This window comes from Nesoenas mayeri (assembly GCF_963082525.1).
Source record: "Nesoenas mayeri genome assembly, chromosome: Z".
NCBI classification, from domain to species: Eukaryota; Metazoa; Chordata; class Aves; order Columbiformes; family Columbidae; genus Nesoenas; species Nesoenas mayeri.
Window position 1 is genome coordinate 60098273 of NC_137542.1, and position 26258 is coordinate 60124530.

Here is a 26258-nt window from a genome sequence, read left to right on the forward strand (position 1 = left end):
ATGCATTTTTATTGTTAATCTTTGCCTTAAAATTTAAGAGTAATTAAACTTATGCTACAGATGTTTTACACTGTAAGGGCGAATGCTTTTACTGAAATCTTCCTCTATTTATATGCTACATAGATGATTTATATACATATGTATCTCATTTATCATATTTCAGATTTAGGCTTTAGCAGATTGATGTGTGTGTGTGTGTATCTATCTATCTATCTATCTATCTATCTATCTGTCTCCAGAACTCTATTTATTAAATAGCTCATATAAAAAAAAAAAATATGTCATAGAAAATAACACATAATTTCCACATAAAATACCCTGACAATTTCCTGTTTCTTCAGAGTTAGCATAAAGAAAATGGCTATGCAGACCTAAAATGCTGAACAGGCTGACAAATACACTGTCATTTAGCATGTGACTGTCTTAAAAAAACAGTTTATGAATATTAATGTATTTGAGGATTTTTGTCCCAAAGGCCTCTTGGTTGTACAGTAGCTTGGTTCAAGGTGATTTCTGTTCAAGGTAAAGAAAGAACTGAACACCAGCACAAATGTTTCCCTCATTTAATAAAATACTGTTACACTTAAATCAACAGGTTTTAGATGGAAGTGGCGGCTATTCAAAAAGAATTATGCAAATCAGTAGAGGGGAGAGACAAAAGTTTGAAAATATTTTAAAATATGTCCCTCATAGCAGTATGACAGCCTGTTCATGAACCACTCACAAGAAAGTATTTTGTGTGCCATCAAACCTACTCTTTATCAAAAAGATACATATTTCATCACCTGAATTTCTGCACTGATTTCTGCTGCTAATTTAATATTTACTGTGCTTCCTGTACTATAATATGAACATTACCTTTCTAGATACCATGGCTCACAAAAGGTCACAATACAAATTACCCTGTATACAAACTGTAGGAAAAAAAATCTCCAGAACTGCCCTGCAATAAGTAGGCTCTATATTTGAATTGACTGCCTAAATACCATCTAATAATACAAAAGGGAAACCCTCACTGACAGTATGTTCCTGTCTGTTATGTACTACTCAGTGCTGGCATATATACAGAAAATTGTTAAATAATTACAGCATTTACTAACACACATTCTTGCAGAGTTCTTCCTGGAGCCCTTTTCCACCTCTATTTTCAAACAACACTTCCAGTATTAAAGTCATGACCCAAAGCAAATTTCCCCTGTGCTAACAAACACCCGTCAGAACCAAACCTTGCTAATACAGCAAATGCAAAATTCGTGAATATTGATTGATCCCAGTGCCCAAAGGAACTATTAATTTCCATGGGTCTTCTTCACACACTCTTAAAAATGTGATGTATTACACTAAACATATCACATATCCTCATGAGAATTACATGCATGAAACTAGTCAACCATTACTCACTACAATGAACTCACACAGATAACTGATCTAGGACAAAACACAGTGAAGAATAGGAGAATGTGTTTTTCATAAAGAAAATATTTAATCTATGGCACAGTCCAGGTCCTCACAGGGGACCTACAAGTCATGTTTAAAAAAATAATCCTGGGAACTAGATTCTTAACAGTGGATAAACAAATTGTGGACTCAGTAGTAACATTGTTTTTGAAGCTTACAGGTTCCTTCCTGGTTCATCTCTGTGCATTCAGGTTAGAAACTGTTTCCTCTCCAGTGGTTTAATTGATTAAAATATTTTTATTGTACGAAGAACAACCATGTCCCATTTGTATTTAGTTTGTATTTTGCTACTTGGCAGGTCTGATTAATGGGTGACAGTCAAGTCCAATTTTTTTTTGTTTGTTTGTTTTCCCCAGTTCTATCCGTTGCTCTAATTAAAGACATCACCTCTTCTGCAAACCTTGTCACATTTGTATCACACAGTGTAATAGCCATGGCATCATAACTGTGCTCTCGAAGTGCATAAAAGTGAGATGAACTTTTAATTGAGACACTTCCCTGCTTCTACAGCAAATGGAATTGTTATGGAAGGATGAGGGAAATAATACGATAAATTTTAACTTTGGCTAAGGACAGGCCACTATACGAATGCTGGAAAGCAGTGCCTTAAGGGCCTCATAATAGCAACTGTGAACATTCTTCCATGAATTGATAAGATTTCTGTGTCACCTGCATTTAGATTCAAGGGGATTTTTCTCAACAACAGGAAAGAACAAGGCTATTTTTTTCCTGGATGAAATATTTTCTGTGCAAAGTCAAAGGGGGGCTTTCTCGCTAAAGTTGTGTGTCTAGTTGAATTGAACATGCACTGTCTAATCACAACACTTTGAAATATGTTAATGAAGATGTGTTGATGCTGTCCTGGTGCTCAGTTGTAAACTCTGCTATGTTGCTAGTAGCAGATTTAATCAGAATCTATGTATTTGGGTAGCCTTAGTTTAACAAAATAAAACATTTAAAAGATTTTCTTTACAGAGATCATAATAAAAATTACAGCTCTAGATTAAAGTGCTCTTCTCAAAGCACTTAGTAAAGCCACTTGCTCTGTTGAGAGCTTTTGCTTGTTTGCAGGCATAGAAATGAGTTAATATACAACTTTTTTATCATTGTGGCCTGGAAAGTCAATATATCCTTACTGTTGTAGCCTAGTACTCGTATCTGTCATGTAAGGCTTGTACTGAAACATTCTCTTGAAGGAAGAAACCAGGAGATGAAACCTATGAACTAAAACATGAAAAATATTACTTTAGTATTCTCGTTTGCAACTATCATGCCTTAGAACTTAGGATAGATATAGCCGAAAAAATGTCTATTTTGGATTTTAACAGCCACTCTGAAATCATCCTTCCCAAAGGAAAATTAAGAATGTCTATAATGATTTTCAGTTATGTTATTCATACAAGGGCAATCTTTTGTATTTTGTTTGTTTGAAGGAGAAGAGATAAAATACCTAAAAAAGGAGAACAGTTCTTAGTACTTAGAACTATGTCATATGTCTTTATCGGATGAGGGGAAGAAAGGGAAAAAACAACTAAAGAAAGAGAACTGAAGACTTCATGAAGAAGATAAATAGGGAAGACAAAATGTTTCTTTTTTAAAATACACTTGAAATGGAATTTCTTATATGATGAAAAAAAACTACGACTGTTTTAAGAGATTCTGAAAAATTATTTTTTTTCCCCAAACAAATCTTTCATGAACGATATTTTGCAGATGGAGCACCATTGAAAGGATTGTTTTTTGAATTCTCCTAAAAAATGTTCCATGGTATCTTTTCTATGAATCAAAACACCTTTACTTAAGGTACAATATGTTAGTGTAATAGGGCTAGAGACAGGATCGTTCATCTCATTGGATTGTCTGGATCTCTGTGCCTCAAAAGGATTTAACCTGTGGTTCCAAACATGGTAGCCCATCAGAAATTCAACCTGAAATATAATTCAATTAACAATGAAGCTAGGAATTCACATATTGTTACTCTTTATTTTTATGCAACTGAAATTATTCAGAGAAAATAAATGACAAGGGAAAAGTAAGGAATTCGTTAGGTGTGCACATATACAACAATGTTGCTAAAAACTACTATGAGATTTATATTGTCAAAGTCAGCCTCTTTTAAGAAAAAATAATGTATGTATGTAATGTAAAACAAATGCAATTCATCATGCAGTTAGAGAAATCTGGATTTATTTAATGGTTAGCATGATGGGTATCATTATCATAAATGTGCCTGTATAGAATAATTCTGGAATGATATTTGTGATAGCATTTATGGTGTCTATTTAGACATCACCTATTCGCCAACTTGTTACTCCAAAACACATTCTCATGGGTTTTCATCAGCTTAAAAAACCCACCATAGAGAATTTTAAACAAACATGCCACAGAAATTCTTCTTTCCTACCAGTGGAGAAAGATAGTTTTCCTACAGGATGCAGCACTAATTACTGACCTTGTAAGAGCAACATAACCAGCATAGAGCTTCTATAGAGCTACTATAGATAGCGTAACTGATTTCTTACACAAAAGCTATTTGAGATCTGAAAAGAAATTGGTACAGTATTCTTTTAGGATTGCTTTTTGGACACAGATATCCTCCGCAGCATTGATCGTTAGCCTTTTTGGATCCAAGAACTTTACCAAAGGCAGTCCAAATCGATCATTGGTACATGGGCAAAATACTGAGCAAATAGCTTATTTTAGGCAACTTCATAGTTGTCTCTTTCTGCCAAATTTACATTTAACTATGTTTGCAGTGCAGCCAGAAGCAGCTTTGCAGGAGCTTGCGAGCAAAGGACTGACAGTTATGATCTGCAGATGTCCATGTCCTCACACTGCACAGCTACATTTTCATTCTTTTCTGTTTGTTTTGACCAGAGCAAGATTTATGTGGGGGCATCAGCTGTCAAAACAGACGCTTAGGTGAAGAGGCTGCAGAATAGCTTAACTTCAGTGTTAAGGAGACTGTCCACAAGCAAAGCAGTCCAAATCAGGAAAGAGTAAAGGTGCCTTAACATCACCTTTTTGTCTTTCCTCCTCCCTGTGAAACGCTGTGCCAAGTGTTCCTCGGTTAGAATTCAGGAGCTCACCCATGGTAACCAAGGAAGGAATACAAACAAAAAGTCACAATAAAATGATTAAAAATAACTCTAAAACATTCCTAACCATTTCTGGAACACAGCATATACAAAACAGGTTGTGGTGCTATAAGGATTTTTTACTGGTACTTGCATAATACTCCAAAACTTACTCACACAATACATTTACCTTCATCATCTTGTTTGACTTCACTATTTGAAAAATAATACAACAAAATACAGAGAAAACTTCTTTGAATGGTGTAATACAATATTTAACCAGTGCAAATTTGGGATTGTATCAGAGTTAGACTGAACAGGGGTTGTTTATTTATCTTCTCTTTGAATATAGTAGAAAGGCATTATGCACTTAGGAAGTGATAACAACATACTTCTAAGACTTAATTGCCACTGAATTTTACCAGTTTTGTGTTGATTTCACCAGTATAAATGTGGTATAATCCACCTGTGAATCAGATCAATTTAGAAAATGTTACAGTAAAACATTTTCAATTGACTGTGTGCAAACTTAAATTATGGAGTATCTAAAATAAACTTCAATATATACTTGTTAAAGAAAAGATTGGTTATTGTCTTTTTATGTCTTTCAGGCAGGTACTACTTCCAGTAATTACTCTTTAATATTTATATTGCAATGATGTCAAGAAATCCCAGTTCAAATGAAGTTAGCATCCACTGTTTAAGTCCACTACCTCAGCATTTAAAAAGCAGAAGCGCTTACCCCAAAGGCCTTTCAGTGTAGCTCTTGGAAAAGTGGAAACACATGAACATCAATGAACAACAGTAGTAATAACAGGGAAAAGCCACAAAAAAATCCTGTTACTCTGAAAAACTATGTATACTTTGTTCAGACCATAGAACTCTTTGAAGGGACAAACATACAAGTGGTCGTTTCACCAACTGTTCTTTCAATTCAGCTGCCAGTTGTTGTGGCACTGACTAGTATTCCTGTTCAAATATAAAATTAGAAATTTGAATGAGAGGAGTCTGGGCTTGGTGTCTACCATGAAGTCGTGCATAAATAATTTGTTTAAACTTTCAGTGGGATCAGTTGCATAGTGTCACTTGAAAGACTCATTATGCAACTCTATATTTTGTACTTTGTGCACTTAATCTGTAATTATTTGGTAACTGGGATACCAACTCTGGGAATTAATGTTGCTGGGGACTCTGTTGAAACTGTAATCTAAATACTGTCTTGATATTTATAGAACTTTAAAATCCCTGGGATAATTCCTGGCATTTTCTTAATTTGTATAGATAGTTGAATCTTACCTATGTAAAATGTATTCAAGAGCTGTGGTCTAGCTAGCTATAGTTTCAGCAGAATTTGGCTAGGCTTTTATTTTTGGTGACTGAAACTGTATGTGAGATCGTATTTTACATTGCAACTAATGTTACAGCTATGGTAGATTCACCATGAGAGCAATGAGTGCTATAAATTTCCCACACCTATCTATTATCCTGCTGCATTAATAAATGCATTAGGCAATTTGCAGTAAACATTGCCAAAGAATACTTTAATATTTAAAAGCTTATAACTCACGCATAAAAGAGGTATCTTGAAGAGTTCATGGTGGAGGACATCAGTTACAGAGAGCCATTCATGCTAATTATGATAAGGATACATTGCTGGCTAATAGACAGGAATGATCAACTGTTTGCATGAGATTAAAAAATTAGTAATTCTATTACAGCACCAACATAGTGCACTATATTGAGGAATTCTGAATCTGTTGTCACTGGGGGTGAAGTTCTCACACGTGGCCTTAGTCCAAAGCTGACTCATTTGAAGAAAGTGGCTTATCTGAACAAGAAGCAATGGAAGTGATTGAGTGTTCTGGGAAATATACAAGCATGTATAATTTTACTTTTAAAAAATTCTGATGGTTATATTTAATTTACTTTAATTATTTAAATCCAGTCATAGATGTAGTCCCCAAAGAGGACTGTATGCTCTGTAAAGACGGAGAGAGGGTTTCTAGGAAAGTAAAGAAACAATAAGCAAATATTATTACCCTAGTAGAAATGCCTGCTTGTTTTCTATATCTGGACACAAATTGGATACTTGAACAATTCCCATACACAGACAAGAAGTTTTAAATAAATAACAGTATTGTTAAACACAGTGAACTTCCATAAATGTGATCAACTGTATGTTTTATTGCTAAAGATTAAACCTCCTTCATCCAAAGCCCCGTAAGAAACTGGATGAAGCAACTAATGATCCTGAACAGGAAATATCAATTGGAATTACCTTCAGGCATTGGTGAGCGTTTAAAGGACTTTTCACATCTAGTTGTATGATAAAATCAGGGGCAGGTCAATACTAACCCAACATACTATTTCCTTCGCAATTCAACCACTCAAGTAAAATGGCATTTTTTTTTTAAGCACTTTGTCCATTTCTTGGTAAACAGGTTATCATAATAAACCACTATCCCTGCTTAGCTGATGGCAGTCCAGTAGAGGAGCCAGGGATTAAATGGGTGTGAAAACAATACTACCTCTGTTTTTAGACATGGTCTCCGCAGTACACCATTGAGGAGCATAAGGTGAGCAGCATGTACAAATCCACCCTGCTGTCAGCTTTGTGTGCTGTTTTATGGCAACACACAACTCCAGGCTCCAGGACTGTTAAAATGGCATATTGCGTACACAATAGGTTATCAAATGCCCATTTCAAACAATCCAGGAAATTGAACAGAAAAACATTTCCATCAACGTACTGGTGAGGTCCAACAAACACCGATATTGAATTTGTGTGATCTCCAGTAAACCCACCGGCTGCTTTTCAAAGGTATTTATATATCATGGCCTTACAGTTAACAGCATGTTCTGTAGCATCATGTGGTACTGAGGGTGTTGAAACACTTGAAAATACAACTGTATTAGGAGTTTATGTGGACCAGTGTGGCTATAGATGTGACATTATTTGAACTGCTGTCATGTGCATCAAAATAAGATGTCCAAACATCATGTTTGGGTGGGGGCTGATAGTTGTTTTTTCCCCCAAATGTGTTTGTTCGCTCAGATTCTGGTGGCTGAAAGTTAGGGACTGGAAGGGACAACAGAGGAGCAGCTGCTGGGACGGCCATGAACTAAGACGGTGAGCACCTGACCTGTGATCAGCTCTTTGGCGATTTCGATGTACCATGTGCAATTACTCAATCAGGAAGATGAGCTGCTTACGCCCGAGGAAACTTTCATCATTCGGGATTCAATTTGTCTGGGTCGCTGACGCGCCCCTGAAGAAGACAAGCTACGCCAAAACCGCGGAGGCAAACCAGAGACCCCTGCACCCCAGTGCTGAGGTCTCTCGGTCCCCCGTGGTTACTGGGCCAGGAAGGGCCCGCAGGGACCCGCCGCCGCCCGCCCGCCCGGCGGACACGCCCCATCCCAGCCCCGGGTGCGGGCCCCACATCGGGCAGAGGCGGCGGGGCCCGTCCCACCGCCCCGGGCCGGGTGCCCTTCGCAGGCTGCCCGCCCTCGCCCGCACCCCCAGCCCCCGGGCCGCCCTGCCCCCCCGCGCGGCCCCTCACCCTGCGCCGGCGCCCCCAGCCCCCACCTCGCCCCATTCCTCCACGGCCCGCTCCCGCCCCCCGCCGCGCGCCATTGGCTGCGGCGGCCCGTCCCTCACGACGCCTGTGGCTCAGGATTGGCTGCGCCGCGGCCTCCCGCGCTCAGCCCCACACCGGTGAGAGGGGGAGGGGAGGCCAGTGGGGCCCGGCGGCGGCGCTGCCCGCCCGTCCTCTCCCCTCCCCCCGCCCGTCGCGGCCAGTGGGGGCGCGAGCGCCGCGCCTGCCCGCTCCTGGGGCGGCCGCCTCCGCCAGGCCCCGGCCCGGCTCCCGCTCCGCCCCGCCGCTGCGGTGCCTCCCCCGGCCTGGGCGGCGGTGCGCGGCGCCGGCAGCCGCAGGGGCGCGGCAGCCTCCCCCTCCCGGGCCACCCCGTTCCTGGTCGTGTGTTCACCCCGGGGCATTCCCCTTGCCCACAGCTCCCGAGGCTGGGCAGCGGGGCGGGAGGCTGGAGCGGCGGGAGAAGGGGGAACTGTGCGAAAGGAGGCGGGGAGACAGGGCGGCGGCGGCGGGCGGGCAGGTGAGGCAGGCGACATCCCGCTCTCCTGCCTTTGGCGGCGGCGGCGCGGCGGCGGCGGGGGGTGCGGTGGCCGCGCTCGGGCAGAGGGGTCCCGGGTGAGGAACGGGGGGCGGAGGAGCGGGGGGCGGAGGAGCGGCACCCAGAGCTCCGGGCAGGCAGCGCGGGCGAGGGGCGGCGGCGGGCCGGGCCGCGCTGGCGGGGTGGCGGGGGCGCTGCGGTCTCGCTGCCGGGCGGTCGCAGCGCCGGGCGGGGCCGGCGCGGCTCGGGGCCGCCCGCGGGGCAGACCCCGGCGCCGCCGCCGGCGGGGACCGGGAGGAGCCCGGCCGCGCTGCCGCCCTGCCCCCCTGCACACGCACGTCGCACGCTCCGCCGCGCGAACGCCCCCGCCCTCGTCGAAAGCTGTTGCATCTTGCCCTCCCCGACACTCTTCTCTTCTCCTCTGCCCCCTTAACGAGAAGAAATCTCGATCGGATTTAATATATTTCCTTGGGGTCGGAAGAAACTCGTGCCTGCTGGATCTGGTTTAGGCGCCCGACAGACAAGGTAAATTAAATGGAGAAAGCTTGGGGAGCAGCAGCAGCAACAGAAAAATCCTTCCTCTGCTGAAGGGGGTGGGGAAAAAGGAAGGAGTTCACGCTTCATTTTGATATCCTGTTTTTGGCCTTTATTTTTCTGCGTTTTCCGTCTAGCATAGTTTAGCTGTCCTTTGTGTTTTTCCCTCTCTCGCCGAAGTGCTGTTTGTATGAACGTAGTTGCTGGTTTCATGGAGGCTGAAGAAGGAGGCTGGGGAGACCGAAAGTTTTTTAAGCTCCTCAGACACAGAAGTTTCTTTGTTCGGTCGGAGAAGGTATTGAACTGAAACTGCTCGACTCCGTGATTCTGCTGCTTCGGCTCCTTTCCTTCCCAAAAGATTGCAAACCCTGCGAGTATAATTAACTTCTTGGTAAATAAGAAAGCCCTAAAGGAGGTAATATCTTTTATTTAATCGAAAGATCTTAAGGCTTGGCGGTCCATGTGTCTGCCGTTTCCTGCTTGTCTGTCACCTTGTTTTCTGGGGTGCAGGTTAGTATCTGACCGGTCTTCTGCAAGATAGCTGTTAAATTTCTTCATAAAAGTGTGTCCTCGTAGTCCTCTGTAAATGCTGTCGCAGTTTTTCCTCTCGACTGCTGCTGCTACCTCTCTTCCTCCCCTCCGCCCCCTCTCTGTCCTCAAGATGACGAGTTGGACTGCATATTTTTCAGCTTGCCTATGAAAGACGTCTGTCTTGAATTTTGATCCTTGCCCAAGTTTATCTTAAGAACGTCAATTAAAAAAAGGTAGCTAGTGGTCTGATTTCTTACAAGTATATGCAGCTGAACCTCCATGTTAATGTAGCCTTATTTGGTTTTGGCAACCACTTTCGCCTTTATAATTTTTGAGAAGAGTCCTGTTTGAAGGACTGTTGGAGGGGAAACTAAAAGTGAAGTTTTGCTGTAAGATTTTGTACTGCTGGTGCTTGTTAAGTTATGCCAGCTAACTTAGTTGTGTGTAGTGAAAGCAATATTGCTCACCGCAGATTCATTTCACATGCCTCAAAGAGGCAATTATTGGTTAGTTCTTTCGTGAAGGCAAAGAATTTCTTGTATTGTGAATGTTCAAAATGGGCTAGAAGCCATATCTCTGTGCTAGCTTATTTGAATTTTTATTCCTCTTTGTCATTGTCAAAAGCAGCATGTTGGTCAGATAGGATGTCTGAGCTTAAGTCACTCCAGTGTCTGAGATGTGTTGTTATTTGGGAGGCGTGAACAAAGTAGTTTTTTATGTAGTTCTTTAACAGTATCAAGTAACATCGTGTTTGAGAAAAAAGCTATTAATCCAACTCTGCCTGTTTGATATACCGTGCAGAAAAATATTAACGTTTGACTGACCTGAAGTGGCTTCTGTGGCTGATAACAAGTAAGTTATTTGGCTCCCAGTTTATGGACTTACCTTTCCAGGCAATGGTAAGGGTTATTCTTAAGTGTCAGAAAGGGCTGAACAAAATAAATGGCAGTGAACTTCGGTTTCCTTATATGGCTGATGCTTGGCAGAAAAGCAATGAAGTCTAAATAGAGTAATGCTTTTACAAAGAGCAATCACTTTCCAAAGCAGTGTTTCAGTCCCAATAATGACTTGAGATTCTTGGGAAGGCGGGGGGTGGGTGTGGGGGAATTGTAGCAATGCATGACAAATTTAGTTGTAAACCAGTGTGTTGGTAATGGATGCAATTTTGTTTCTTTTCAGAGCTTTTGTGTTTCTCATGATGCACTTGATATTTTTCAATGCCATGCAGAATAATAGATCCTTGTAGTGGAGCCACAACTTTTTACGCTGCTGTTTCGTCACCATGGTAGCTATGGATCAAGTCCTTTTTAATGGTCAAAGTGTAAATCAGTACTGCTTACACATAATGGGTATATCATAGAATTCCATTCATGACAGTAACATAGTTGAGGAGTTCTGAGGGAGTGAATTCTTTCTTGAGAACAACCATCTCAACTAAAAATCACTCTGATATTGATATTCATATTATGAATAAAATTATCTAAATATACACATGGTAGCTCATGTTGCTTGAAATGACACTTGCATAGGCATGTGCCAATGGCTTGGGGAAACATTGTTTTGACCTAGGTATTCCTTGCTCATTAATGAAATTAAGCTCAAGTAAACATCAAGAATTTTAGGCAGGCATGCTTGCAATCAAAGGGCTAGAAGTTACAGTATATGGCATACTATGGAATATGATTATCATTAGGATGATTGTCATATTAGTAAAAATATGAATAGATTTGTCTTTTCAATAAGTTGCCCAGTAGATAATGTTTAGTATAAATGTGGCACTTTATAGGGTATCCATATGTGTATCACATTAGTATAGAATTGATGAGGGTGCTCCATGGAAAAAGTACTGTTGATTGAAAGTTGCATGATGTATTAAGCTGGTGCTGTAAGAAAACAGTGTTATGATTTGTCCTCAGTGGAATTTGTTCAGAGTCTGTAGTCCCAGGCATAAAGAGCCATGCTTGAAACATTAAAGCTAAGGAAAGGCTTGCACATATGTAGCATATATTAGTAGTAGGTTCTAGAAATAGAAGAGGATGGAGCAAATTCCTCAACTCTGCTTTCCTGTAGGGGTGCAATGAATCACTGGCTGTCTGCTTTGTTTTCTTGTTTTGTTTTTGTCCTTCCTGCTCCCAAGCAAAAAGGAAAATCTTCTAGGGAAAATGTTCCATACAGATCAAATGGTTGATATGTTACCTCTTAAGCAGATTCTCCCTATGGCATAACCTGATCTGCTAAAGAAAGGTCTGACATTTACTCCACATGGAGAAATTAAAAATCTCACCTTTTCCGAATGAATAACTAGTCGAGTTGACAGAAAAGCTGCTTTTATGGATAGGAAAATAGTAGACTGTATTCCTATGTGAACATGCAAATGTTGATGATGACAGTTGATATAAATAGTTAAATGTGAATTATCTGGGAAATGAGGATTTAGAAACATTGCTCTTTTACCTGGTCAACTTTTGGGTAAGTAGAACAATATGTCATATACACTGTTCACATCAGAATGCAAACACTGAAGGTAACATGTTTAACACTTTGTATAGTAAATAGACTGAAGATAATGCTCTTCCTGCCCCATATTTGGAACATGCAATGTTTGTGGTAACCTTTTACATGACTAGCCTAGTGTCTTGGGAACATCTGTGAAGTCCAATGCACTCTCCTGCGATGTAGGTTATGTCTTCTACAGCTTTTGAATTTTAACTGATTTTGTGAGTTTTTTGATTTGAATGCGTAGGGAATATTTTTTTTGTTAGTGTTGTGGGTAACTTGTGACCAGTTCCATGGCTTCTTGCACAGCAGACTCTGGTCCACTTCTGGACCAGAAGTATTTTTTCTGGTGGGGTGTGTGCTTGTCAGAGTTTCAAATGTGGATTTCCTTCAATCCTTATTGTTCTCTTCATCTCTTGGGGAGCAGCTGCAGTGTGCCACTGCAGTTTCCAGCTGTGAAGGTAGCATGCAGAGCCCACTGTATCAGCACAGCTGGCGTGCTTTCTCTTGCTGAGTAGATATGGGTAAAATTAGTGTACTTTAGTAATAATTAATGGTTAAGCAATTCTATTGAGTTGGACAGGTGATAGAGAAACTTGGCTGCTCTAATAACAAGATGGGCATGGGGTTTTTTTGAAGGATTTTGTCTCGTAAAAATATTACTTTATTGAAATATAACATCCTTTTCTAATTAGGAATACAGTGTTCGTGTGTCCTGAGTAAAATCTTATAAATGTTAAGATTTGAAGGTAAGGATGCCGATTTAGGAGAAATTTATAAATCTCGTATTCTACCTGGAAATAGAAAAAGTGAATACTGCTGTGCTGGAATTGGTAGGATTTATATTGTATAGTAATCACGTAGTATTTATGTTGTGTAGTAGTCACAGGATAATTCTGCTGCTGATTCTGCTTTTCTGTGTTAGTTACCGGTTCTTTTTAAGATACTTGTTTCTCTGATGCTTGTGTTTCAATCTGGGTATTCGGCTTGCTACTCTGTTTAGTTTCACCTGTTCTTCCTCTAAAGGTGATACAGAAGCATGATGTATCAACACTAAATTGCACCTTCCACCTTTAAAAATACATTGTGACTATGCATAATTGAGAAATGAAGCTAAACAGGACCTCTTCATTTGGTTTACATGAAGCCAAACCGAAGTGTACTTGGTTGAGAACATCAGCATTGTGACTGGCTTCCCTAGGGTATTTTAAGTTCAAAAGTAGTTTAGTTCTTTCTGTATCTGGAACTAATTTGTAGATACTTGATACTAAGTTATCATTACACATAAGAACAAAGAGTGATGATTAAGCAGAGTCTGAAGACAATGTGAGTGATCTTGGCTGCTGGTGCTGTCCTGGAAGCTGAAATGATGTCAGAAGCCTTTGGAGCTTCTTTCGCTTGAAGGCTCAGTCTTGTTAGATAAGATAGTATGTACTCACCTCCCCTATTTATTCACTTCAGTAGATAATGAATGAGGTGCCCATACCCTTCTATCCTGTTTTTTGTCATGGCCAAGAAAACTGTAGGTAACAAGTCTTTTACACAAATTTGGTTATGAAAGGTGGGGGAATACTTTGGCCTTTCTCTTTCTATATCTGTCCATATAAGGCTAAACCTTAGAGTTTACCTATGATGGTAGGAACAACTTCTGTTCCTGTAGGAGCAAAGCTACCAGAAAGAAGGTGATTCCAAAATGCACTTTTTTTTTTTTTTTTTAAATTTTTAAATATCCAATATTATACCTTCCTATATCTTTTGTAAATAGAACTATGGTTTCTCAAACTCATTTAATGCTTTTGTATAATGGAATTCTGAAAGCAAAAGACTATATTATATATGCAAAGTAAAACAACTGCTAAAAGCAAACAAGCTTTAGGATTCTCTTATTTAGATGTACATTGTGAGAATAATAACAGGAAGAAACTGTAGATCAGTATCTTTAGTGTGATCAGTTTGGAATTCACTGGGTGCATGAGCTTGCTTTCCAAACCAAAAGTTCTTCTAAGCACATTGAATTCTGCATATTTATATAGTTCAATATATACAGTGCTGTGCTTCATATCTGGTAGAACCCATGATGAAGTTGACAGGGTGGAATGGACAGAGATACACAGATATAGTCCAAATAGTGAATGACTATTCTGGACTATCACATACTTTCAGTGGGAGCTGTTTGAGTAGAATTTCCTTTCTGGGTACAAACAGGTAGGAAAGTAAGTTACAAATAACTTGAAATGAAACAGTTATAATTTCACTCTTAATTTGGAATGGGAGGTATGTTCCTTTGAAGTGGCCAGAGCCACTCTCGTTGGTGGGGAAAGCACCAGTGTTAACAACTAGATTCCAAATATTTGAAGTTCTGTTAGTATGTTAAAGGTACCTGCAGAATCGATGGTCTTGTTGTCTGAAATACTGTGCTTTTGAGTTTTGCTGCTGCCTTTGGAGCCTCTCCTCATCAGTTTTGAGGTCTAGGTAGCATGAGAAGTTCCTGTATCATCTGCATAGTGGGCTTCATCTTCCCAGACGGTTCTGGAAGAAAAGTTTCATCTACTTCCTTAGTCCTCTGTCCCCATAAGGTGGGGTATAGCTTTAGTTTAGCTGCAGAAATTATTTCTTCAATATTCCTTGCCCTCCTTGTCCTTGGAGTTTTTCAGTACATATCTTCCAAAACTTCCACACCTCCTGAGGAGAGGCCATAGATGCCTTGAGCTACAACAATACATCTGAATAAACATCTGAAATGCAATGCCAGATGCCTGGCAATGTCAGTCACAGGTTCAGTCATCCAGAATTACTATGAATGTCATCTTAAGTGTTTGGATAGTGGGAAGTGTTTCCAGGCTCATCTGGAAGATTTCTGGTAGGCTGCTAAGAAACTTTTTGAGAACTGCTGCTTTTTCCCTCACATGTGACTGCAGTCATCCTGGCACTATTCTCCCTGAGGCGAAAAATGATAGTTTAGAACAGGGGTGTCAAACTCATTTTCACTGGGGGCCACATCAGCCTCACAGTTCCTTTCAAAGGGCCAAACGTAATTTTAGGACTGTATAAATATAGGAGTAGTTACATAAATGTAACTTGTTTAGAAGATCAACCCAATTGTCAGCAATTTGATCAGATTACTGCAAGTCTGCTGTCTTTACTTACAGGTAACCCTGAAGATAAGATGGAGGTTTATATTTGAAACTGGATGTCAGAGGACTCTTAAATAATGATACTAACACAGATTCTATACATGTGCGTGTATGTGTGTATATATATATATATATATAAAAATTATTTTTTTTTTCCTCTGTGGAAACATTATGCTTAATAATCTGTACGTGCTTATGCATGCCTGTCGTTAAAACAGACAAAAAAAGCTCGGCTGTAGAAGTATTTACAAGGTTGAGGCCTGTATTTTCAATAAACGTAAACTGAAAAGTGTGGCAATACGTATAGCAGTCTAAAAGTTTTGTGACTTACATGTTCATGCTATGGAGTATAAAATGCAGACCTTGAATTTGCTTAGTTTCCACTTTGGCATATGAGGCAGATATACCTGAAGGAGGAGATGAACATGCAGACAGCCGTTGATGTACAGTGATATCCTGCGGCTGGTACGTTTGTTTGCTGTGGCAAATTAGTTTGCGGTGACCTGGAATTTTGACTTGGTAGCTCCTTTTAGGAAAACCTACTCATTTTGGGTTACTTCTGGTCAGAAAATCATATGTGATGTTAACCCTGGAGCTGCGGGTCATTTAATTTCTGATGTGCTCTGTATTTTTGGGGAGAGTTGGCAGTAAAGTTTATCACTGACGGAGAAAACTCCGAAGTTCATGTCTTTCTGGTTCGTAGCTATCCAGTCCTTATACCATTTATTTCAGTTGTGCTCTAGTGAACTTATACAGGTTGATTTGTTCTAAGTAATTAATTATTTCATCAATTTCCTTCTGGTAGGAATTACAGGCAAAGGGAATAGAGTGTAGAATTCTAGAAAATAATGAAAATGAGAAACCTGGCATTTTCCTTTAAGGTCACTTTTGTTGGTTCATATATGGGTGTGGGGAAACTATTAAAAACAGCTTAACAATTAAGTTAGGGACTCAACTCTAAGTATGAAGATGAGAAAAAGATGGTTAAACCTGTGCTTTTCCATCTGTTCTGATTTTGGCAAGCTATCTGCCTCTCATTCTGACGGGTAAGATCAGAAGTGTCGATATGGGGGAAGGGGAAACTACCAGAGCTTTACTCTTTTACTCTACTATTGTTTAAATACAGTGCATCTTATTTGTGTCTTTTCTTTTAGGAGACTTTTTGTCTGAACAGTGTGTTGTAGGGGAGGGAGCTCTCTGTGGCTATTAGAAAATCCTGTTCTTCCAGTACATTATTCTTAATCGAGACATTAATGCTTTTGGTCTGGTACAAAGGATTCCATCTAAATAAATGAAAATATAAACAACACAAGTAGTAGAAAAGCCAGATAGACTTAAAATAAATTTTAATAGACTTAGATGAGAATAATTTACTGTCCTGCTTATTTTGTCTTGCTTTATTGAAGCAAAGCAGAGGAAATGCTGAGGATCATGGCATTCCTGTGTGGTCTTTGCAATGCTGCTCTTCTGGAGAAAGACAGTGGAGCACACAAATGTTTCTGTGGGATTTTCTGTGGGAAATCTATGGGAACTGTGAGAGAGGTATTGTCAAGACTTAAAATGTCCTGTAGTCTTTCATGACATTAGTGTTACTGAATTTGTTTTGCAAGCAGCAGCCTGTGAGACCTTAAGGAGAGGATTGTGGCCCTGTCAAGGGAGCTGGTTAAAATAAAGTCTTATGAGATGGGAGATAAACATGTCTTTAACCAATACCTTTTTCTCATCCATTTCTCATTCTACATAAACCAGCTGATCAAGAACCAACAAATCATACCTTAAACTTCTAAAAACGTTCTCACTTTCTCTCCCCTGTCCCAGATGGAGGGAGTCCCTGCCTATTTCCATGGAATTAAAATATATATTTCCTCATTTTAGATCCATAGATCACCCCTAATTCCATTTGTGTTACATCTTGACAAAGTTTTAAATTTCAGCTTCAGAAATAGCTACAGAGGAATAACTTTCACTCAAAATTGAAATGTTACTTATTTTCCCGAAACTTGTATTAACTTGGTTTTAGTATTTCAAAAGTCTGAAGTGAAGTATGCACAATTTCGACTACTTGAAATGACAGTTAAGAAATCATCTGAAATTCCTATATTGTGCTACTCAGTTCAGTTTTCCTACTCTGAGAAGAGGCTGACGTTAATAGTAAATCAGCGTGGCACTGTTCCGCCTTTCACTTCAATAGTGTTGAAGTGGTATCATATCTCTTTTTTTGTCCTGCTAGAAAACACAGGATGTCAGAAGTTAAGTAACATTTTAAGCTGAGTTATTATTAGATCAACTTTGAGTTCAGTTTTGAGGCTATAATTTGCACTGTGATGGGAAGGAAAAATCTTACTTCTCCTTAAACCTCCTGTCAGGTGAAAAACTTGGATTAGACGTTAGATAATGAATTATTATCTATGTTGATAGCAGCACTTAAAGAGAAACAATACTTCAGCAAAATTGTTTAATTTCAAAGTAATTCTTTAATTTTTTTTAATTGTAAAGCAGTAAGCTATCATTCTTCCCTGTCTAAAGTGGCAGAAAATGCTTTGGAAACCATTCAAGAATACACTTCTGTTAATTTTGTTACAACAGTTGCTTATCTGATCTCCAAAATGCCTCATGTAGTAAAATAAAAATAACAGCTCTTTTTTTTTTCTTTTTTTTTTCTTTAATCATCATCTGTTCACTTAGAGCAACACAACACTAAGTAAAGAGAAATGTAATTTAGTTCAAAAAGCGTTCATTTAAATGCTTCATTACTGTGTTGGGAGTGAAAAGAGATTATGAGTTGGCAAAAATCAAATGCACATTGTGAGAGCAAAGCTGAGTAAATAGAGGACAAGAATAAGGGTGCTTAACCAAATGGGAGATGTGAGGAGTTTTGTAGTTAGGACCACAGTTAGTCCAAAGAGGAGTAATTATTGTGCATCACAATTGTGAGCAACTAATTGGAGTGGATCAGGATTTATGTATCGGTTGTAAAATGAATATAGAAGAAAAAAAATAGACAGAAGTACAGTTCAGGGATTCCTTTATTTGCCCAGGACAGTAACTCTTAAAACTGCTGAAAATAACATTAAGCTAATATGTGTCATAATTATTGTATAAACTCGAGGGAGAAGATGCCTAGAATTGGGAAAATACTTGGGGTTTTCAAACTTTTGCCCTTTATAGAAATAGTGGCTACTCCTTATCATAGCAGTGAAAAAGGTATGTTAAAGTAAAATTCTTTTTAAAGCTGCATTGTAAATAAAAGCTTTTTGGTTTTAGTACTGCATTTTATACTAAGCAAATGTAAAAGCAAAAAACAAAACCAAACTGGCACTTATTGGGGTGGCCGACATTTACAAGACAGAGACAGAATTGTCTGTAAGGGGCCAGTATTCTAAAGTAAAATGGAAGCCCAATTATATATGGTATTTCTTTAAGTAGTGACTTTCATTAATGCACTGCATAGTATTTTAAATGTCAGGACACTTCCTTATGTGTGTTTTTGGTAAGATATAGTTTTTTGAAATCTGACAGTCCCAAAATAGGGAATACTCATAGATATACATACTCATGTGCAGTCCTTTTTTTTTTGAACTCTGGTCTGTGAATGTGTTTCCACTTGTGTTCCTGTCACCACAGGCTGAATTGTGTAACCTGTTTAGGTTCTCACCAGTTTATCCATCTTATTAGGTAGAGGGTTTTGAGTGTGGTGTTTCGCATCTAAACTTTGCTTGTATGCACAACCTCTGCTTGCTTTGTATCTGAAAGTTTCGTATTGTTTTGGGCCTCCTGTATTCTTCTGACCTCTGATCCATCATAGTTTTAACTAGGAATTCTGGCAATTACTTTTTTTGGGGGGAGTGCATGTAAAGCAGGGCATCGGGGCTGTTTTGTTTTAATATATGAACCACACAATTTAGAAAGCAAAATTAAGTAACCATGAATCTCTGATAAGAAATAGGATGTGTTTGGTTTTGATTTTCTTTGTTGTTGTTTTTTTCTCCCCTTTCTGCTTTCATTTGTGCTGAACTGTTGCATGTTACATATTACCTGAATTTGTCTGCAGGCAATTAGATGGAAAGTCTGGTTAACAGACAAGAATTTTCTCATATATTAAAATACTGTGTATTTGCAGCAGTGCAGCTTGTTTAAAAACCTCCGGTATCTGCTGCAGATGGCTGCATAGTCTAAGGAGTGGCTTCCTGGCTGCATTGTACATGAAGTGCCAAACATGATGAGAGCAGTTTTGTTCTGGAATGCCAAAATACATTGAATCTGTTCAGGAAGCAACATATGTCAAATGAATAAAAATATCACACTCATGGGAAACAGAATGTGGTAGTTGTTTTTCAAATCTCGTTTCTTTAGTAATTTAGGGGGTTAAAAAGGACTTCTTTATTGAGGGTAGTATTAAATACTCATTGCTGTCTTACACTTTCAGCATTTTCACTACCATCTGTTTCCCCATACCTCATTTTTACTTTTGACAACACATGCCACAGATGGAAATTAAAAGGAGGAAGTTATCAATAGAGGTGCTGTATAGGAAAAAGTGTATGTTTTGCCTCTTGGAGATCTAGGCCTGTGCACAGTCTACAGGTTTGGGGTGGGTTTTGGGGTGCTTATTGGGCTGGTTTTCGTGCTGTTTTTGGTTGGTTGGTTTTTATGTGGTGTGTGTTTGTTTGTTGTGTTGTGGGTTTTTTTTTTTGTTGGTTTTTTTTGTTTTTTTTTTGTTTTTTTTTTGGAGCGGTGTGTGTGTGGTTTTTTTAGACTGTACCTTATGTGTTTCTTTACATCCCTAGGAGAGTTGTATGTAATTGCTTGATACTGCAGGTAGAAAACTGGGGTTGATGCAAATAAAAATCAGCAGTGGAAGATGTTACTTCTGCCCAAACTCTAATTCCAACAGGTTCTCGAGACAGAAAGTGGGAACATTTAGGAATAATACCTTCAAATATTGCAGGATTTAATGATGATACAGAAACAAGCCCAGGGCAGAGCTTGTTTTGTTACATATTCCTTCCTTGTTTGCAAAGGAGGTAGTAGTCCCTTTGATTCTTTCTAGTTAGAAGGCAAAGGTACTAAAAATTGCATTGACAGAAAACCCCCATATCTCTCTAGAAGCTGTAATTCCACCTTATTAGTTTCTAACTATTGTTTTGCATAAATTTTTCTTATCTGAAATAATTTGAAGTCTTGATTTTTCTCTCTTAAACCCACAGGAATTAAGTATGGATCTTCAAAGCAGTTTTGCTTGTCCTTTCTGAATGTTGTTTTTCTCTTGTTTGTTTTGCTCTTTCATCACTATGTTAAGCCATGCAGTTAAAAATTAACTTCAATGATTCATCTTACGTAAGGTCCTTAGTGTTCTGTCTTGTGTAAGAAATGATAGGACCCTGAAAGAGGGGAAGAAGTGAGTGCAAGTGGGTTTTTTTCCTAGCTGTAGAAGGCATGGATTTATTGAAATAAAATATTTCATTAAAAAAATAGCTTCAAATGAAGCCTGGCTGTAGCAGAGGCCGTAATTATCAGCATTTCTATGCTTTTTTTTCTTTGTGATACTAGGAGCTCAGATGTGAAGCGGAGTGGAATCTTGATGTCTTCTTGTCTCCCAGACTGAAAGAGTAGATGCTGATGTTTCTTTTTCTGTTTTAAATTCTACCCTGCCTGCTCCCTGAAATTTTTAGCTGTCCCTTGGCAATGATACCACTGACTAAGGATGTGCTCATCTCCTGAGAGATGAGGCATATGATCCAAAACAACTTCTGGAGTTGCTTGTTTGTGTCTAGGTCCACATCAGCTGGATTCTTGTGTGCTTTTGTGTTTGTTCTGGCAGTCCACCTGCCTTCGCTGATGCTGATGTGTGTTAGTTTGTCTGGTCTCAGCCTTCTTTGGGATAGCTATGTGAGAATCTTGGGAAAACATGTTCAGGTGCACAGCAGCTGTCCTCCTTCTCAGCCTTTATTCTTCTGTGGAGTGTGCTGTCTGTCTTCATTCTAGATGTCAAATTTTGTGTTCCATGAATGAGTAGCAGTCCTGCTAGCTGAAGGGGGGCCTGACCTGCTCAAGCACAATTCATTCCGATGTTTCTACTCATCCCCTAGATATCAGTGGCTACAGCTCTGTTCTTTAGCTATTGAATTGTAGGAAGTACCAGAAATAGTAGTACAAAAAATGCACTATCAGGTCTATGTTTTCCTTTTGTATTTCTGAAACGTACTTCCAGTGCACCATGGCAAGTTCCTATGGGTGTTTACCTCCTCCCTCCACCTTAGAGACATCTGTTATTTTTCTACAGTCTGGCCTGGTTTGTTGACATTTTCAGTGTGAAATATCAAGTTCAAACTTATTCCCAGTTCAGTCTTTGTCATCACTAGTAACAAGAATTAATTTTCAAATGAACTTGGAAATGAGTTCACACATCTGTGTTCAGGTTGGACTTGCTACTATCATAGTGTTAATGCACTTCCACAAAACCTGATCTTAATAAAAGGTTGTTTTTTTCTTTTCAGGACTTCTAAATGGTGGCAGTTATGCAACAGTTATAATATGTTGTATTTTCTCACAGTTTGACTTATTTAGACTCTCATCAAAGCCCTTGCTATTTCAGATTTTAATAGACAAGTAAGATTGTGGAGTCTGCTGAATTTTTTTTCCTCTTCGGAGTTCATTCCAAATTTTTTCCTAACACCTTTCTGTGCAGTTAATAGCATTGTAGAACCAACTTACTGGATTTACCCAGTATCTCTTTTGTTACCTCTTCATTAAACCGTTGTCTTGATATTTTGTTAAGGTATTTTGCAACTTAATTCTGATCTGTGTAAGTTTAATTAACTGTGACATAAACTGATGTGACTTTTGAAAGTATATCGGCTGCTATGCTTTGTTTCATTGTTTCCTGTGGTTTCTTCCTGGATGTGTCCCTTCTGCAGCTTTCCAAGACACTGGTAATGTTGCCTTGGGAGCAGGCCAGAAGGCAGCATCATGGAAGACTGAAAAAAAAAAACCAAACCAACGGGGTAGGGGAAGGCAAAAAAAAGCATTGTCGAGGGTTTAGATTGTGAGGTGACAATAAAACCCTGGCAGATGTATTGTTAACCTCCTCTCCCTGCCCGTTTTCCCTCTTTTGCCCCTGTCTCTCCCTGCTTCCCACTAAGGACAGGCAATTGGGAGGGAAAGAAAGACAGAGAAGAGAGTTCGAAAAATTAAAAATGTTTTACTAATGCTACTAATAAGAATAGAGAAAATAATACAAGATATACAAAACCAATCTTGAAAGTCTCAGCAACTGCAGAGCCAGCACCCAAAGTCCTGGATTGGACTCTGCAGCCAACCGGAGCTGGATTCAGTCTCTCACTAGGCCTCAGTTCGCAGGGACGACTAGCAAGGTCCTCTCCTAATGTTGGCCATAAGGAAAAGGGGGGAAAAAAAAAGGAAAAAGGGAAGAAAAGGGACGAGATCCTCATGATCTCCCACTTTTATATGAAGTATTCACATGAATGGATTGTTATACACAGTTGATCAGTTTCTTGGTCACCTGTTTCTCGTTGTGCCTCTCCGAGATGTCCATCCATGCTTATCAATAAGTTAGCCTTCCATTGCTATGTTTACCAAAACATGTATCTGGTTCTCCAGAAAAATGCAGGTAATATGAAAGCTTTACCTGACAGGTAAATTCACTAAAAGAGAAACTTGTTTTTTTAACGAAACCAGGACAGGCATCCACTATTTCCATTTCTTCCTATCAGAATTTACTGTTAGATGTGTTTTTCAGATGTGTCGTGTGAGTGGCTTTTAGTTAATAAATTAGTAGGAGGGGCAGCAGAAGAGGAATTTGAATAAGAAGGTTGTATGCACTGCAGAGAGACCGGATTCATCCATACAAATGATTATACTTGCTTTATGTGCAAACACCTAATGGTTAACAGGAACTGTCTTACTGTATGGACTTCATATGGGAGAAATCATCCTTAAGGTGGGAAGGAGGGTGCATCCTGCTCTAAGTAATGGGCATCGTCTATTATGAAGTGGCAGCTTCTGATTCTATAGGAAGTTTGAGGTACACATGCTGAATCTTCGGTTACTTTTTAAGAGCACTGGGACAAAGAAAAAATGCATTTAGATCAGCGGCCCAGTTGTTTATCTCAGGTCTGATTTTTTATTTTTTATTTTTTTTTTTTCTCTTTTTACAAATCTGTTCAGTATTCAGGTTTTGAATTACAGGTTGATATTGAGTATTTTTCTGAATTTTTTTTTTTTAAACCTTAATATTGCAATTAGCCCCACTGAACCACTGAAATTCTTCATCATGAGTACTTCTTGACAAGGCTTCTTCATGTATTGGTGATTTTGGAATTAAAGAGGTGTTTTTTTTTTTTTTTTTTGGTTAAAAGAAAGTGTAAGTGCATATTTAACTTAACCATGTTGAGGACGCTGATCAGTTTTTGCATACTTTAGTCCCATTCCCTCAAGCCTTTTATAAATGTTAAGCCTTGCTTTGTAGGCAAGTAATTGACTTTTTGTTGCAAAAACATGCATAGCACTTGCTGAGCAAGCTGTCTTCCAGTTAAGAAGACCACATCCTGTAAATGTTTCTTTCAGTTTTGAACTCGGAATGTAGAACACAAACTGCTGACACAGTCGCTGCTTGGACCATAACTATTTACTGACCTGAGTGTCTTAGCTTCTTCTTGGTTGCCTGGAGATGTTTGGCATGGTTCATATTCTTAAAAATTATTTCCCCCCATCCCCTCTCCAAACTTCCTGTCTTCACTGGCTGATTTTTTTCAGAAAACAACCCACCAAAACTATGAAACCAAGGCAGGTTAAATTATGAAGTGTGACCCCCATGAATGAATTTTTCTACTGGAATATGCTGTTGTGAGCATTAAACTATTCTTGCATATGGGTTTTGATACATCTTTATGATACTAAGAGAAAAAAAATGAATAATAATGAAGTTATCACCTTTACTTTTAAAGGAGTCTTAATTTAGAAAGACCGTGACTGAACATATCATCTTAAATTCTGCTGCATCTCCTTTGACAGTAGGCAGTTACACTCCCTCTTGATATTGAAGTTCAGTGAGTTGATGAGCAAGCTAATGTAATTAGAAAAAAATTCCCCCCATTAGCTTGCAGGGTTAAGCATTTTGGGTCATTTACTGGTTGGACTCTTGATGTGGTTATGCAAACTGTAGGTTTAATAAAAGGCAGGTGTGAGGGGAAAGCAGGGCTTGCTCTTTCTTTAACAGTCCCTAGTCTGAATTAAGCACTATGGGGATTGACTTGCCTTTTGAGTTCTAGTTGCTGGTTTGGAATAGTCTTTTGCTTGTTCACAGTAAATGTTGCCCTCTTCCTCATCACTGACTCGATCCTCAGTAATCCTTCCATAAGAGTCACAAGTGCAGATGAAATTTGGGAATTTCATGCTTATCTGTAAAATAGTTCGCAATTGCTGCAGAGGTGGGCAATAACTAACTTTAGTAAGAACTGGAATTGGAAAAGGAGAAGAATCATTGAAGTATTTTTTTTTTCCTTGAAAGATACCTTTCAAAGTGCTTGCTCTTGAGACTTTTGTGGTTTGTGTTTTGTCTTGAGACTTTTCTTCAGTTCCTAGGGATTTCTGGTGGCTTTATATTTTTCACTGTCTGAAGGAATCTCTTGGTTGATATGTATAGGTCAACAGTATTTGAGTGTAGGATGCTCTGCTTTCAAATTAGATCCCAAGGCTAGTGTGAATGGAGAACTGACAGGTGATGGACAGTCAGTATGATTAGTAAACAAATTTATATCTTACGTATTATCAGTGGTACAATGATGCAACTACAAACGTCTGTCACTGATAATGTGGGGTGCCATTACTCTATTTTAATGTTTCCTCTCAGAAGGGCAATGTAGAACCCCCTTCATTCATGGAAGGATTAAAGGTACAACATAATTAGGAGATGAGGGGTGGAAAACCAGAAGACATTTAGCTTCATCATTCTAAAAACTGGGAAAAGTGCTGCCTGAGTGTGAAAGGTGCCATGGGGCCATGTGTGCCATAGCAGTCACACGTGTCTGTCCTGTGCTCATGAATTGCAGGTCACAAAGCTTCTGATCTGTCATAAAAGCTGGTCAGCAAAAGTTCGTGAAAGATAGCTGTATAGATTTTTTACATTTATTTATTCTGCTGTGTGATTAGAATACAAGTTGGACACTACTTTTTAGGTATATATGTATATTTTTATAGATCTTGAAATAAGAGAGAGTATGGATACTTTAAGATCCCTTAATTTTAAGATCCAAAATAGAAATTACTCTGCCTCTGCTAAGGTCACAAATTTTCTGGTCTCAGTGTTGATAATTGGATGTGAATGGTGAGTCCTGCGTGCTGAAATTTTAGCCAGTAGTGAAGCTGGGTTTAGTGAGATTATAAGACGTTGCTGAGGAGGCTTCCCTAGCTCCCCTTGAGTCACTTGTCTGGAGAAGAATCTAGGATTCAATGTCAACTTTGTGTTTAGGTTGTGTAAAAACCAGTTCAGCTACTCAGTGCCAAGTACCTAAACTCACAAACTACCTGCAAGTTGATGCCCTCTCCTGTCAGTCACCTAGCTTCCAGCAAACTGAATTCCTGTATAACCGATTTATGTATTCACACTTTGAAAAATAGTAGTCAAATATGTTTAAGCACTTTTTACTGTTTTTGTTTGTTTCTTTCTTTTTTTCATTTTTGTTTGGTGTTTTTTTTTTTTATGTTGTTTGTTTTAAAGACTGGAATAAATATGTATCAAAACAACTTATTATAATGTAGGCCAATTAATTTGGGTGTGTTATCTGTAATTATATGCCTCCTCTGATTGTCCCACTTAATGGAAAAAATCAGATAGTGAAGTATTTATTAGCTTTCAGAAAAGAATTGTGGACAA

General features: G+C 39.1%; 1 protein-coding gene across 8 annotated transcripts in view; it reads left to right on the forward strand.

Annotated features, from left to right (window-relative positions):
• The first annotated feature begins 8982 nt into the window (after positions 1-8982).
• Positions 8983-26258, forward strand: part of ERBIN (erbb2 interacting protein) — a 117514-nt gene continuing 100238 nt past the window's right edge. For 5 of the 8 annotated variants that reach the window (XR_013923508.1, XM_080362026.1, XM_080362034.1 and 2 more), the window contains exon 1: positions 8983-9194. The gene's annotated coding sequence lies outside the window, so the exon portion shown is untranslated. Of the gene's footprint in view, positions 9195-9500; positions 9619-9892; positions 9968-10913; positions 11020-26258 lie in introns of those variants that run through there. The other 3 variants (XM_080362029.1, XM_080362028.1, XM_080362030.1) reach the window with 3 other exon arrangements.